Genomic DNA, 13,131 nt, shown 5'->3' with positions numbered 1-13,131 from the left:
CTCTCCTCCTCCTTTTCAGGTCCTCAGGTTAGTGCCCGTATTTTTAGTGTGCGGTAGACAGCACACCCTTTCCCTCTCGGCGGATCAGCCCCCTGCACAGCCCTCCAACCAACCTCCTCAATCCGTCCCAATCCGTCCTCCTGCTGGTGCCTGGGTCTGGTCCGACCCTGCGGTCCTCCCCCCCTCCCCCGTCCCCCAGCCCCTTCCTCCTTATCCCCCCTCCCCTCCCCCCTTCCATCCTCCTCCCTCTGGTGCTACATTGCTCCATCAGCTGCTCAAACCCCTTTCTATCTCTATCAGGTTTCTCTACTGCAGCTCTAGGCCTCTTTCTTTTCCCCCCAGCAGCTCTATGGCGGCACTTCATGCATACAGTATGTTCTGGGTCAGTCAGCTTTGGACTTAACTATCTTGAGTAGTTTTATATTGTCTGCAAACTTTGCCATCTCCCTGTTTATCCCTTTTTCCAGATCATATATGAACATTTTGAACAGCACAGGTCCCAGTACAGATCCTTGGGAGACCCTACTATTTACCCCTCTCAACTGTGAAATCTGACCATTTATTCCTACCCTTTGTTACCTATCTTTTAACCATTTCTCTTGGTGAAATTAAGATCTCTCTTATGTGTAAACTAGAAGAGAAAAGCTTGTCTCAGTAATGTCAAGATCCTGTAATGCCACTGCTTTAAGGTTTGAACTCTCAGACCTGAATGCAAAAGCAGCTATATCTTAGCACTATTAAAGTCTACACAGTTCATGGATGTCCTGGATTTTAATTTCATTAAAATAGGCTGTCAATTTTGCAAGACTTGTGCCTAGGAGAAAATAAGAACATACTGTAATCTATGGCTCTGTCTACACTACAGATACAACCATGTCAAAAAAACAACCTATTTAGGGGAGACAGTTCAGATCCAGTTGATGCTACTAATTGGAATCATGTTTGTAACTGGTTTAGGGGACAACTTTGTTTTTACCATGTTGCTAACATGGTTGTACTCGTGCAGACAGACCCTGAATTCCTTGCATCCCAGTGTACCACACACTAACCTGTGCGGGATGTAAATTAAAAAGATGACCAACACCAGAGGATCTGGACAGCTCTGTCATTTTGTAGCAAGTTCTGAATTCCTTCAATGACATGAACAAAATAAAGTCTTCAAATCCATGACAAGGATGAAATTCAACACCATGCACAAAGTCTGAGAAAATTGGCTTTGGCAAGGGAACTATGCAGGGACTGGAAGGAGATGGAATCCCCGCTTAACCCACAAGCAGGATGTGGGACATATCTGCAGCCCTCCGTGGCTATTACTCCAGAACTCCAGTGCACCACCTGTGTAGAGTTCTGTGATCATAGGATCTTTGTGATTACTGACCCAGATCACAGTCCATGCCCCCTTCCTCACCTGTCCAGCCCCCAGTACTTCCTCCACACTGGCCTAAGTAGAGCTGGTGTGGAACTCAGTTCCACCACATGCAGGGGACGTAGAGTTATCTGCACAGCCATTAAGCAGCTGTCCATCCTCCAGACCAGTGCAGCATAACTTTTCACAGTTCTTATGCTGTTGGGTAAATTTTACCCAAGTGCAGCTGAGAATGTCCAAAAAGCCAATGAAATACAGAGAATTAGAAACTAACAACAACAAAAAAATCCTACATGGTAAGAGATCTTTATTAGCAAGTGCATAATAAACACAGTTACAAAAATTAACAATTAAAAGGACTATCAGTTTCTAATTTCATAGTCATTGTTTGTTATACTTACACAATGCTTGAACATAAAGATGCTTTTATCTTTTTCCATTTAAGATAAGCATTGTTTTTTTTCCTGTGTTTAAAATGGAGCTAAGACTAATGCAAATTATTTTGTTCAAATTATTATGCTGCAATTGTAGGCTCCCACACAATCACAAAGCAGGCTCCTGTCAGAGTGTGCATCAGTAAAATTGCAACGCTGCTCTGCTGAATAAAAGATGGTGAGGATATCATTACTGCACCACCTCCAACTGTTGCTGTTTTGTTCTTAGGCAAAGTGGAAGGGCTCCATTAATAAATCTCTCAAATGAATCTTTCAAAATGCTCTACACCTGGACCTTCTTTCTGCAGATGTCCTTTGAAGTTCCCTGTCACCCTTGTGGCAGGTCTACACTAGACTTTTTAGTCATCATTTAACATATTAATTAACCCAAGTAAGTCGGTTCTAGTGCAGATACAACACAAAGCATTTGTTGCTACCCATGTTTAATCCTGGGCAGCCTAGGGTTAATTAATACATGTTAAAACAGGACTACGTTTCAAGTGTAGACATACCCTTGGTGCTGCTGAGATGGCTAGCTGTTCCACTGATGAAACCAAGATTAATTACCATTTTGATCTATAGTACTTATACAGCCCCTATTAGCGTAATATCTGGCACTGCACAATCTTCTAAAGTATTTATCCTAAGAATATAAAGGTACTCACACCCATTTTACAAAAGGGAAACTGAGGCACAGAGCGACAACGATCCAGATCATCACAAGTATTTAGGCTTCTAACTTCCATTTATTTCAAACGACGTTAGGAGTCTTACTTACCTTTGAGAATCCAGCTCAGAGTGACTTTGCCGAAGGTCACACAATAAGTCTAGGGTGGAACAGATAATTGAATGCAGATTTCCCAAACCTCCAGTTTGCACCCTAACCACCAGGCCACCCTTCCTCTCAGATGAGTTATCGTAATCTCAGTTTCACAACCTGCCCAGTCCCTCTCTCTGAAAAGACAACAGTCTGATGCGAATGAACCCAACTGCTGGATCCCCATGCTTTAGTATTTGTATTATCATAGGGCCAAGGAGCCCCAGTCATGGACCAGGACCCCATTGTGCTAGAAAATACACAAGTTCAGCACAAAAGCAGTCCCTGCCCCCAAAAGTCTTACAGTCTAAGTGTAAAATGAGAGATAACAGATTAATACAGACAGATGGGAGAGTAGAAGGAAACAATGAGACAATATTGGTCAGCATGATAGGCAGTGGTCTCCGCACTCCAGCAGCCTACCCAGTGTCAATTTTTATAGGTCTTATTGCAAAGGACACTTTGAAGGAGGGTTTTGAAAGAGAATAATGAGTTAGTTTTGCAGATGTTTACAGGGAGTTTCTCCCCAACATAGGCACGGGCTGGGAGAATGCACAAAGGTGGCTGTTTGAAACAGTGAAATGGAATGGGCATTGGAAGCATCTTGGACCAATCAGAAGCAGGAGTCAATCTTTTGATACTGAAGGAGATAATAGATGGAAGCAGGATAGGCTATGAAGAGCCTTGAAAGCAAAGACAAGTCATTTATGTTTGATGTGCTAGAGAAGAGGGAGCTTGTGGAAGGAGAAAGCTCTTCCACTCTTTCTCATGCTGTTCCCCCATCTTTACACTTGGGCTTGCCCTCATTAGCTATAGCAGTTGTGGGTGTGTCTTTCCATAATTGACCATTTTTACAGCTGGGCAGTCAGGGTTGCTTTTGCTATCTGCAGGCCAGGAGGGTTCTTAACCCCTTCCTGTCTGCATTTTGTACGGGAATCACTGGAGACCCCGTCATACATGGTTGAAGGGATGGGCTAGGAAAACAATCTTGCAGCAGCATTATATTCTGAATGGAGAGGAGTGGGGCAAGATTGCATTTGCCAAGGTCAGAAAGAAGGATGTTGCAGTAATTGAGATGTGAATTGATGAGAACCTACCTGAGAGTTCTGAATGTGCGGATGGAAGGAAAGGCAATATTTTAGAGCTGTCATGCAGAAACAAGTTTCAAGACTAAGGGCTGGGCTACACTACAGAGTTAGGTTGTCCTAGCTACATTGCTTAGGGGTGTGACAAATTTACCCCTCCTGAGAGCCATAGTTATGCCATAGTTATGCCTGTACCACTAGATTGACCACCTCTTAGAGCGGTGAGCTTAAGCAGTTAAGTGTCTATACTACAGTGGTTCTGCTACAGCTGTGCTGCTGTAGCATTTCTAGCATAGAGATATCCTTAGACATAGCCTGGATGTGAGGACCTGGATGTGAGGACCTAGAGAGATTGACCACCTAAGGAAGCAGGTGCTTGAAGCGGCCAATACAAAGGGGCGGCACTCCATCCACTATTGGGGCAGCCCGTCCAGGTCTTTGGCGGGAATTCGGCAGTGGGTCCCTCAGTCCCTCTCTTCCTCTTTGAGCTGCCGCCGAAGTGCCGCTGAAGAGGAAGGAGGGGAGTGAAGGACCTGCCGCCAAACTTCCGCCGAAGAATAGAGCGGCACAATTGAACTGTCGCTGAAGAGCCACCCATTAGCTTTTTTTTTTTTCTTTTTTTTTTTTTTTGCTGCATGGGGTGGCAGAAACCCTGACGCCGGCCCTGGGACAAAGTTCACATTTTGGGATTTATCTTGTACATAGCGGCCCATAAGAAATCAGTGTACCAACTTTCAAGATTCTCACTCAATAGGAACATACCTATTAAATGCCTGTCAGAAAATTGCCCTGTTCCAAGTATCTGTGTTAGATTAGGTAGAGGACTTCAGCCTCGGAAACTGCCAATCTGACTTATTTCACCAGAACTAAATTCAGCTAAGAATTGTAGGCAGGACTGATAGCACCACATACTATTGAAGTTCTCTGATACTTCTCATTGTAAGACCCTGTTTTAATATACCCCAAATTAAGAAAAACAGTAAAAGAACTAAAAAAGAGCCACCGTGGCTTAACAACCATGTAAAAGAAGCAGTGAGAGATAAAAAGACTTCCTTTAAAAAGTGGAAGTCAAATCCTAGTGAGGCAAATAGAAAGGAGCATAAACACTGCCAACTTAAGTGCAAGAGTGTAATAAGAAAAGCCAAAGAGGAGTTTGAAGAACGGCTAGCCAAAAACTCCAAAGGTAATAACAAAATGTTTTTTAAGTACATCAGAAGCAGGAAGCCTGCTAAACAACCAGTGGGGCCCCTTGATGATCAAAATACAAAAGGAGCGCTTAAAGACGATAAAGTCATTGTGGAGAAACTAAATGGATTCTTTGCTTCAGTCTTCACGGCTGAGGATGTTAGGGAGATTCCCAAACCTGAGCTGGCTTTTGTAGGTGACAAATCTGAGGAACTGTCACAGATTGAAGTGTCACTAGAGGAGGTTTTGGAATTAATTGATAAACTCAACATTAACAAGTCACCGGGACCAGATGGCATTCACCCAAGAGTTCTGAAAGAACTCAAATGTGAAGTTGTGGAACTATTAACTAAGGTTTGTAACCTGTCCTTTAAATCGGCTTCGGTACCCAATGACTGGAAGTTAGCTAATGTAACGCCAATATTTAAAAAGGGCTCTAGGGGTGATCCTGGCAATTACAGATCGGTAAGTCTAATGTCGGTACCGGGCAAATTAGTTGAAACAATAGTAAAGAATAAAATTGTCAGACACATAGAAAAACATAAACTCTTGAGCAATAGTCAACATGGTTTCTGTAAAGGGAAATCGTGTCTTACTAATCTATTAGAGTTCTTTGAAGGGGTCAACAAACATGTGGACAAGGGGGATCTGGTGGACATAGTGTACTTGGATTTCCAGAAAGCCTTTGACAAGGTCCCTCACCAAAGGCTTTTACGTAAATTAAGCTGTCATGGGATAAAAGGGAAGGTCCTTTCATGGATTGAGAACTGGTTAAAGGACAGGGAACAAAGGGTAGGAATTAATGGTAAATTCTCAGAATGGAGAGGGGTAACTAGTGGTGTTCCCCAAGGGTCAGTCCTCGGACCAATCCTATTCAATTTATTCATAAATGATCTGGAGAAAAGGGTAAACAGTGAGGTGGCCAAGTTTGCAGATGATACTAAACTTCTCAAGATAGTTAAGACCAAAGCAGATTGTGAAGAACTTCAAAAAGATCTCACAAAACTAAGTGATTGGGCAACAAAATGGCAAATGAAATTTAATGTGGATAAATGTAAAGTAATGCACATTGGAAAAAATAACCCCAACTATACATACAACATGATGGGGGCTAATTTAGCTACAACGAGTCAGGAAAAAGATCTTGGCGTCATCGTGGATAGTTCTCTGAAGATGTCCATGCAGTGTGCAGAGGCGGTCAAAAAAGCAAACAGGATGTTAGGAATCATTAAAAAGGGGATAGAGAATAAGACTGAGAATATATTATTGCCCTTATATAAATCCATGGTACGCCCACATCTCGAATACTGTGTACAGATGTGGTCTCCTCACCTCAAAAAAGATATTCTAGCACTAGAAAAGGTTCAGAAAAGGGCAACTAAAATGATTAGGGGTTTAGAGAGGGTCCTATATGAGGAAAGATTAAAGAGGCTAGGACTCTTCAGCTTGGAAAAGAGAAGACTATGGGGGGACATGATAGAGGTATATAAAATCATGAGTGATGTTGAGAAAGTGGATAAGGAAAAGTTATTTACTTATTCCCATAAAACAAGAACTAGGGGTCACCAAATGAAATTAATAGGCAGCAGGTTTAAAACAAATAAAAGGAAGTTCTTCTTCACACAGCGCACAGTCAACTTGTGGAACTCCTTACCTGAGGAGGTTGTGAAGGCTAGGACTATAACAATGTTTAAAAGGGGACTGGATAAATTCATGGTGGATAAGTCCATAAATGGCTATTAGCCAGAATGGGTAAGAATGGTGTCCCTAGCCTCTGTTCGTCAGAGGATGGAGATGGATGGCAGGAGAGAGATCACTTGATCATTGCCTGTTAGGTTCACTCCCTCTGGGGCACCTGGCATTGGCCACTGTCGGTAGACAGATACTGGGCTAGATGGACCTTTGGTCTGACCCGGTACGGCCTTTCTTATGTTCTTAATTGCTTATGATTTTGCCAAACTTTAGCTGTTTGGGCTGAAATTTTCCATGCTGGGGTCTCTGCCTCAGGCTGATATTTTTGTTTACGTTTCAGCCAAAACAGATCAGCTGTTTCCAAGAAGAAGTCAAAGGAAAAATACGTTGTTTTGCCCATGTTAAATAATTCTGGTGATCTTGTCTTTGAAAAGCTCTTGCACTTACATGGTTCGGAGGAGGGATTTGAAATTTGGCAGTGGGGGGGCTCACTTTGAGTCAGGGGTATGCCTTTTGCCATCCCTATAAAAATCTGCCAAAATTTGGCCAGGTTATAAACCTTTGAATAATTGCCGTTTGCCCACGCTAAGTAGAGACTTAGATTTTAGTAGCTAAATTCCCCAAAGATTCCATCTGCACTGGGCACACCGGAGCCTGGCACTGAGCCAGACTGTCATTGCAACTGCAGTGCTGGGTTGCTGCAGAATGGGCCAGGTCTGGGTCCAGACACCTGAACTGAGAGCACAGAGCCTGTCTCCACTTTGCTCTTAATGACACACCCACACACCTCTGATGGACCCAGGCAACACTGTGCAGCAAGCCATCTGATTCAAAAGTAGCTGGGACAAGAGGTGGACCTGCAGGGTTCTTGGGGGTGATGCAGGAAGCATAGAATGGGTCAGGGAACTGGGGGTGGGGTGAGGGTAGAACTAGAGGTGGGCAGGTGAAGAGGAAACCTGGGATTGGAAGTTGGGGTGAGGGGAAGGCTGGGACTGACTGGGCAAGGAGATCTGAAGAAGAGTTCCATGTGAACATGAATGCATGTCTCTTTCACCAACAGAAGTTGGTCCAATAAAAGATATTACCTCACCCTCATTGTCTCTCTGGGCAAGGAGACTGAGACTGGGAGCTGGGGAGTCTGCAATTGGCTGGGCAAGAAGACCTGGATTGGGAAGAGGAAGGGAAATGGGGGAGGGACTGAGAGTCATTAGATGAGGGGCAGACAGAGATCAGATGAGGAGCCAGTGGGAGACTGGGATTGGCTGGGCTAGGACTCTGAGAGAATCAGTGGGGTGAGGAGAAGGAAAGACAGGTCTGATGAGGAGCTGGGATGCAGGAGAAGAAATGGCCCTGGCTCAGCAAAGAGACTGGGCAAGGAGCCAGGAGAGAAAGGGACACTGAGATTGGATGAGGAGTGTAGGGAGGGAGATGGGTCTGGGAGCCAATGGAGATAGAGAACATGGGTGGGGAGAACAACAGGAGGCCAGGGTGGAGGAGAGAGAGAGAGATCAGATAAGGAGTAGGAAGGGGGAGAACTGGGTCAGGTTGGGCCAGGAGACTGGGACTGGGAGCAAGGGGAGACTGGGACTGGTACAGGGAGTCCAGAGGAGTGAGACTAGGACTTACGGGTCAAGGAAACTAGGACTGGCAAGAGACGCCTGAGAGTGGAGACTGGAATTGACTAGGTGAGGAGAGTGGGACTGGGAGAAGGAGCCTGGAGTGGAGAAAAATAGGACTGTGTCAAGGACAAGTGAGAGAGGATGAGTCAGAAGGGTCACGCTTGGGAGGAATGCACGGAAAAGTCTAACCCCTCCAAAGCCTGGAATGGAACTCAGGATTCCCGAGTCTACTCATTCCTCCGCTGTCAACAAATATCTGTGAAACTCATTGGCAAAGTGTGTCTAGTGCTGGTCCACATACTACTGCCATCAGTTACTTCATTAGCTAAAGTAGTAGAGATCTGTGTGGTGGATCTAAAGGTTCCAACCCTGATGACCATGGGTGTCAATATGGACCCATGTGATTGAATTTCTGTTTTTTCAATTTGCTTTTTCAAAAAACTAGGAAATTAAATAAGATAAAATTACAAGGTTGCAAGATCAAGCACTCAAAAGTTAGGAAATGCCAGAACTAAGGTTGCCTGTGCAACCTTTATTCAACTCTCTTCTGCATATGCTTTATGATAATCTTTAATTACAAGATCTTATACTATTTTTTCCACAAGACCTCTGCCTCATTCAGTGCATAAGATGCACCTGCTCTGGGTGTGACTCAGGCTTGTGTAGTGAAGGAGATGTTGTCTGTAGGCCGGGCCCTATGCTTCATTGGTTGCAGAAGTTGGAGAGTGTGTATTAAAGGAGCTTGGTGATAACAGGAAAAGAAAGGATGGTCTTGTGGGTATGAATGCTGCCTTGGAGAAATGGATTTTGTCCTTGCCTCTGCCACAGAGTTCCTATATGATGTTAGTCAAGATGCTTAAACCAAACTTTTAACAGGTGGTCACTAATTGTGTATTCTCATTTTCTGGGTGTCTTTGGGTTAGGTGCCGACTGTATGGGTGCTCCGGGGCTGGAGCACCCACAGGGAAAAATTAGTGAGTACTCTGCACCCACCGGCAGCCAAGCTCCCCTCATCTCCCGCCCCACCTCACCTCCTCCCTCCCGAGTCCGCCATGTCCCCAGCCTTCCACCTACCTCCCAGCACTTCTCGCCATCAAACAGCTGTTTGAAAGCGCTTAGGACTTTTCAGGAGGGAGGTGGGAGGAGTGGGGATGCGGTGCCCTCAGGGGAGGAGGCAGAGAAGAGGTGGGGCAGGGGCAGGGACTTGGGGGAAGGGGGTGGAATGGGGATGGTAAGGGGGCAGGCACTTTGGGGAAGGGGTGGAATGGGGGCAGGGTGAGGGTGGGGCCGGGGCGGGACCAGGGGTGGGGTGGGGTGGAGCACCCACTGGGAACAATGGAAGTCAGTGCCTACGGTCCTTGGTATCTTATTTGCAGAAGCACTGCATCATAGCAGTAACTGAGATCAATGGAATCTGTGCTTTGGACATATGAAGTGCTATATCATGCTAAGTACTCTGAAAAATCAGGTCCTAGTTGTTTCAAATTGGGCATCCAGAATTAGTGGATACATTTTGACCTTAATCTCTCTGTGCCTCAGTTCCCCATGCACAAAATGGTGATAATACCACTGTGACAGTCTGTACCCTTATGTTTACCCCTTAGAGGATTATGGTAACTCTTGTACACAGTATGTCTTGTGAGGTATCCTTTGAAAACTTGTGATTTGCTGATTATCATTGTTCTGGTAAAATATGTGTGTCAATATTGTGTGTAAAGTTATAAGATTCTTTTGTGTGATATTACTGGGATATGTCCCAACCAGTTTCCCAAACACAAAAGGTTAGCCAGGACCTCAGCCAGGTGTCAACAAGATCAAATGGACCATCAGCTGATTGAATGGCCACTCTTCCCTAGGGGTGTATGGGGTGCCCAGGGAGAGGTAGTACCTCTGATGGGGGGACTTGTCATACCCCTTCAGGGGTGGTCTGTCCACTTTGGTCCCCACCTGTCACTCAGCTCTCACTCGTGGCTCCAAGTAGCTGCAGCATGCGCAGTGACCACACTCCGGGCAACGGCTTCGACAGGCCGGCTAAACCAGGTGAGTGTAACTGATGGGACTCAAAACCTCAGTGAATTAGGGATATGCCTACCCTGCATCCGATGTCAGCTCCGGCGGACTGGGCGAAAGAGATCACTAAGATCCAACAGCCAAGAAGGCGGTTCTGCAACGCTTTGTGAACAGCGAAGGGCATGATGAGGCACGAAAGACGTCAAGGCCATCCACTGCAACTAAAGAAGTTACCAGTCGTGACACTTTTTCATACCATTGGTGTCTGGCTTCTAAGGTCGAGAGAGTGGGATTGCTCCCGTGCAACAGCTCTACCACTTAAAAAGCTTTCATGCACAGGTCCTGTGCAAATCCTGTGCAAATCTTCCCTAGGATAGAGGATGTGGACAAAAAAATCTACGTCTTGACAAAGAAGCAGTTTAACGGTCCTGTCCACACAGACTTTGTCCCCTGAACATCAGCTGGAGATGATTCTTGCACAAGAGGAAGAGCTATAAGAGGAGAGAACAAGTCACCTCTCCCTTTCTTTCTACCAACACCAGAAGAAGAAGAAAGGAAGCAGCATTGGACTGAGGAGAGATCCTGAGTGAAAGACTCAGCCAGTAAGACTATTGGAACCTGTGGTGAGAAAGACCTTTGCTTTGAATTCACGTAGCTTGTTAAATCAGGTATTAGTTGCGTTTTACCTTTTATTTCTTTGTAACCAATTCTGACATTTATATCTCATTACTTGTAATCACTTAAAATCTTTCTGTAGTTACTACATTTGTTTTATTGTTTTATCTAAACCAGTGTGTTTGGATTAAAGTGTTTGGGAAACTCCATTTAGAATAACAGGATTTGTGCATATCAATTTATATTACTGAAATGACGGACTTTATGTGAACCTGTGTTGTCCAGGAGTGTGCAGGGCAGTACAAGACACACATTTCTGGGGGAAAGTCTGGGACAAGGAATTTGCTGGTGTGGCCCTGCAGTGTAATTCATGAGTGACTGGCTACAGCATTCTTACAATATAGCTGGCAGTGATTTACATGCTGGAGCCGTGTCTGAGTAGACCAGGAGTGGTTACTCTCAGAGTAAAGCAGTGTAAAAGGCACCCCACACTGGAGAATTGAAGGGACACAGCTGTCCATCAGTCCAGATTGTACTCTGGGTAATGTCACACTCACAACCACCTCCTTATCTTACTGGTGGTTGTGGTAATAAATTCATTATTGTGTCTGAAGCACTCAGATATTATAGTGATAAGCACCACAGAAAAGTTCATTAGGAAATTAATAATTCTGTTTTCAGAGCAGGGTTTGAATAGTGTGCAGTAAATAACGCTTGGGGCTAGTCACTGAACAAGGAGAAAACAAAAAGATGTATCACAGTGCATGCACACAAGGGGGATGAATTAAGGTTGCACAGGCAAATTTAATTGCGGCATTTCCTAACTTCTGAAGGCTTGACTTTGAAACCTTAATAATGTTCTTTTAACATGTTTTTTTGTGTGTGTATAATATATATATATAATGCTATATTAATAGTACAAAACACTGTAGTACTCCTAGAAAAAGCTGTCATTTCTACAGAATAGTGTAGTATTTTTTAAAAGACAGTAGGATTTCACGCAAAATATTTGCATGATCAGAGTAGAAAATATTTGAGCTGTCTTTTAAAGCACTTTATTATTTCAATATCCTTCATTTTATAGTTAACTACTTCCTCAGTGAAGCTATCCTGCTGTGACTTGACCATAATTTAGGTGTCACAGGTCCCAGTTCTGTTCCCATTGAAGTCAAAGTGAGTTTTGCCATTGACTTAAATGGTAGTGGGATCTGGCCCTAATTAGTATCAAAGATTTGAGAAACTCTGTACCTTACAGATGTAGAGCGCTTTGAGTTAAACCAACCTTCATAGAGCATAGTAGAGAAAGTGTTGTAGTCTGTACCTGACTCAATGTGCGCTCACTGATTTATTTGTGAAATTCCTGGTTGGGGTAACAGAATCCACACAAAGATCTTAAAGCCGCAGAGCAAGGAGGTTTGTGCCTGGCTCTGGCTAATAGTGCATCCGTTATAGTAATAAGGTAGCAAGTGATAAAACAAGCTTCAAAATAAATGGAGAGGAGGAAAAATACATTCCTGTGGGCTGGAAAGTTATTGACTGTTTAGATAATACTTGCAAAACACTTTCCAAAAATTAATGAATTAATTCTCACAACACCCAGCAGCTAGGATAAAGTTCAAGCTGCACAAAATGTTTGCAATGAAACATAAAATCATGCAAAATGGTTTCATTTTTCATTAAAAATTTGAAACTCAGACCAAACCTATGAACCTTTTGAGTGAATCTGAGTTCTTCTGTTATGGTTTTATATCTATCTATATCTATATAAATATACACACAAACACATACAATTCATGTTTTTTCCAAGTGGAAATTTGTGGGTTTGGGTGAGTTTTGCATGCCTAGGTATGTATGAATTTTCTCATGACTGATGCAAAAGAAAATGTTAACAAAAGCTCTTGTAAAGTATAACGCGAGTTTCACACAACTTTAGGTAATGCCATTCTTAGTGATCAACAATTAATATATAAATACTATCTCCATCTTAGAAATGGAGTGTCCAACACATCCCGCCTCTTACACAGGCACTCAATGCCCAGACAATTCGGTTTACAACGGCCATGTGTATAAACGGATGCGCGAGGGAGCTGCACGGGGTCTACCCCCCCTGAAACCCCCACGTGTGTGTGTGTAAATGGTGGTGGGGAGAGCTGTTCGGGGTCTACCCCACCGCCCCCGACTGAGACCCCCTGTCTGAGGTGGGGTCAGTGCGTCTGAGGGAGCAACAACCTCCCCCCGGCTCTGGCCCCGCGTATAAAGGCGAAGGCGGGCGGGCGGCGGGAGGGAGTCCGCGCGGCGGGAAGAGCCG

The sequence above is a fragment of the Mauremys reevesii genome, linkage group 1, assembly GCF_016161935.1.
Source record: "Mauremys reevesii isolate NIE-2019 linkage group 1, ASM1616193v1, whole genome shotgun sequence".
NCBI classification, from domain to species: Eukaryota; Metazoa; Chordata; order Testudines; family Geoemydidae; genus Mauremys; species Mauremys reevesii.
This window is presented reverse-complemented; position numbering follows the sequence as displayed.